The following is a 3675-nucleotide window of genomic DNA, read 5'->3' as shown; positions in this document are numbered from 1 at the left end:
ATTGGAATAATTTTTCTCCCTGCCGACTTTATCACGTGGACCCTTTGGGGTTGTATAACACTCAGATTACTTTTACAAATATTTCTAAAAGATGACTAAAATTCTAGTGACATTCCTGGTGTTTTTTTTTATGTTTAAGAAATTTTGTTAATGTTTCCTTGCTTGCTTTGTCATGTGAATGTGCATCACACAGACATTAGCTCTTATTCCCGCTGTGAGAAGTACCACCCCACACTCACTGTTCTGCTTAAAATACTCTTTTTAAAAATGAGTATTTTATAGGCTTAAAAAAACCCAGTGCATTTTACCCTTTCTTTCAATATTTAGGAAACACAATGTGCTTTTGAACATTCCTGATTTTTTTTCTTTTTGCCTTAAAATGGTTTTGTTTAATACCATCTATGTGAATGCCAATTTAGTGAGAAGCACTAAATTTTGAGTGACTTCTATATTTGCCAAAAGGAAAGAATTTTAAACAAAAAGAAAAAAATAACCTAAAATTCCACAGCTACTGGTTTGCAGCTGTTCTGATGGTGGCAGTTGTGGCATTCCTCTGTGGGAAAGAAATTGTAACATGGTTAAAGACCTCTTTCTTAGCAAAATGGAAAGTGGGCATATATGTGACAAACACAAGAAAAAACCCCCAAAACCAATACCTTGATGGAGGAATTAAAATAGAAATTCAAATATTTAACATAGTCAACAGCTCAATCTTCAATACAAGTGATTATAATTATGTACCATTTCTCTTATTCATCAGATTGAAGACATGTCTTTCATGGTATTAATACTCTAAAGATTTGTCTATTATTTTAGTTGTCTAGTATGGAACATAACATTTCAATATGCTTTTTCCTTTATATGTGGTTAATTTTCTAATATCTTCATTATTGAGGCCTAGAGTCTGTTGCATGGGGCCAAAATATGTTTGAGAATATATTCTCTTTGCTTAGAAACATACATTTTTTTCCATTAATTTTCAGTTTATAAAATAAGTCCATTAGCATTGACTTGTTTTATCTCTTGAGCTTAGTATGCTGTTTCTTAACACAAAGTTATTAGTTAAAAAATAGAAACTCACTATTCCCTTTTACATTAGGAATACTGAATACAGTCGGGGGCAAGAAGATTCTCTCCTGCAAACAATTATGTCCAATATATTATTAAAGCACATGAGGTTTGTGCTTAAAAGAAAAGAGTTACTGTAGCAGAAAAACAAGCATCAAGAAATTCTCATTCTCCACTGTTAAAGTTTCTGATCAAGAAATTGAATATAAACAAACATATGTTGGTAAAGGCAGACCACTTAAAAATTCAATCACAACACATTTATGATTAGGGTTTTAATAATTAGATTTGCCTGTGAAGTAGTACTTCTCCATCTTCTTTTTGTTCGACCCACTGTAACTGAAGAACAAGCCTCGTTTCTAACAGTAACAGTGTCTCATTAGAAGACACAAATTAAAATTTGAAAGAGAGTATATGCAGCCAGAATTAGGCTCCAAGCAATATGCTCCCCATACTGACAATCACCTTTATAAAATCATTCAGAATGGTTTCTATCACTTTATAAAGCAGATGTTATTGAGCCTCATTACTGAGAAGGATAACAATGACCTAGGTGTCTGAATAGCCTGGACAAATGAACTTCTCGACCTTTTATGAAGATTTTTATGAAATCATCAGAAAAAAGCTTACTTTACCCTCTAAACTACATTATTTATACATGGCTCACTTTTTCTTTCGCATTCTTAAAATGATACCAAATGTGTGTCAATATTGTTATATTTAATTATGAATTTGGGTCAGTATATTTCCGTTTACAATTTAGTGTGTTAATCCTAAATGGTAGAGACCATGTTCAGGCAATACTTATTGCTTGTTATTAGATTTCATATATGTTGATACTACATTCTCTAAGGTATCCGTAGATTGGTATGTTCCATGGATTTGTGGTGACCTGTACACAGAAAATTCTCTAAAAATGAGTAAGTATAATTTAACAGGTACCATCTGTAAGGTGGTGTAGTTGGAGGGTCATTGCAGAGGTGGGGTATGTCAATAAATATATAATGTACATGATAAACTCTGAGAAACTTTTAGAAATAATACCCAAGTGTGTTTCTATAAGTGCTAGAATGTTCTTTCCCTCCCTCCCTCCCTCCCTCCCTCCCTTCCTTCCTTCCTTCCTTCCTTCCTTCCTTCCTTCCTTCCTTCCTTCTCTCTCTCTCTCTCTCTCTCTTTCTTTCTTTCTTTCTTTCTTTCTTTCTTTCTTTCTTTCTTTCTTTCTTTCTTTCTTTCCTCTGATGACCCTTTCAGTAATAAGGACACATCAGAGATGGAAAGTTTTGATAGGAAGGGGGATAACACATAGCTACTTTATATATCTTTATCCATGAATTGATGTAAGGTATTGAAGAATACATTTAACCAATTTTAGAAGAGACTTGAACATGGTAGTCTTGAGTCAAAACAAAAACAAAGTTCAAGCTTAGTAAAAAACGGTCAGATTTTCACTACTGTCATATAAGAAAAAAAAATCCATATGTTTTGGGGGGGCAGCCATCTTGGTTAAGAACATTGTTTTAAAACTAAAGGCATTTCTTCATGTTTTTTTTATAATAACTTTGTCAGAAGCACCGAGTGGCTCCAATCTAATGTAACACTGATCAGTGAGGGACCATCAGTGTTTTGCAGCCTGTACTACACAGCCCATCACCCTCTCCTTCCTAGTGAAAACACATACAAAATGGTTGTCTTCCATACTTGTACATTTGTTTATGCAAAAGAGTACAACAGAAATGCTGGAAATATTTAAAAATAACAAATATACACCATATCAACAAAACAAAGAACAAAAACCACATGATCTTATCAATAGATGCAGAAAAGGCATTCAATAAAATACAACACAACTTTATGTTTAAGACACTCAACAAAATGGGTATAGAAGGCAAATATTTCAACATGATAAAGGCCATATATGATAGATAAACCATCAGCTAACATCATATTAAATGGCATAAAACTGAGGACTTTCCACCTTAAATCAGGAACAAGACAGAGTTGTCCACTCTCTTCACTCTTATTTAACGTGGTGCTAGAAGTTCTGGCCAGAGCAATCAGACAAGAGAAAGAAATAAAAGGCATCCATATCGGAAAAGAAGAAGTAAAGGTATCACTTTTTGCAGATGATATGATCCTATACATCTAAAACCCCAAAACTCCACAAAAAGATTACTAGAAACAATAAAGCAATATAGTAAGGTCACAAGATACAAAATTAACATTCAAAGTCCATAGCCTTTCTATATGCCAACAATGAAATATTAGAAAACGAACTAAAAAAATAATCCCCTTCACGATTGCAACAAAAAAATAAAATATCTAGGAATAAACATAACACAAAGAATGTAAAGGACTTATATAATGTAAATTACAAAGCATTGTTAAAGGAAATTGAAAAAGATACAAAGAGATGGAAAAATATTCCTTGTTCTTGGATAGGAAGAATAAATATAATCAAAATGGCCATATTACCCAAAGCAATTTATAAATTTAATGCAATTCCCATCAAAATTCCTATGTAATTTTTTAAAGAAATGGAACAAAAAATCATCAGATTTATATGGAAGTATAAAAACTCCCAAATAGCCAAAGCAATCCTAAGGAAAA

The 3675-nt window shown here is 32.6% G+C and overlaps 1 non-coding gene across 1 annotated transcript; it reads left to right on the top strand.

Moving 5' to 3' along the window:
* The first annotated feature begins 500 nt into the window (after window positions 1-500).
* Window positions 501-633, top strand: LOC136386641 (small nucleolar RNA SNORA41). The gene has a single exon (XR_010748001.1). It is a non-coding gene; the product is annotated as a small nucleolar RNA SNORA41 (small nucleolar RNA).
* Window positions 634-3675: the final 3042 nt, after the last annotated feature.

This window comes from Saccopteryx leptura, chromosome X (genome assembly GCF_036850995.1).
Source record: "Saccopteryx leptura isolate mSacLep1 chromosome X, mSacLep1_pri_phased_curated, whole genome shotgun sequence".
NCBI classification, from domain to species: domain Eukaryota; kingdom Metazoa; phylum Chordata; class Mammalia; order Chiroptera; family Emballonuridae; genus Saccopteryx; species Saccopteryx leptura.
This window is presented reverse-complemented; position numbering and strand designations above follow the sequence as displayed.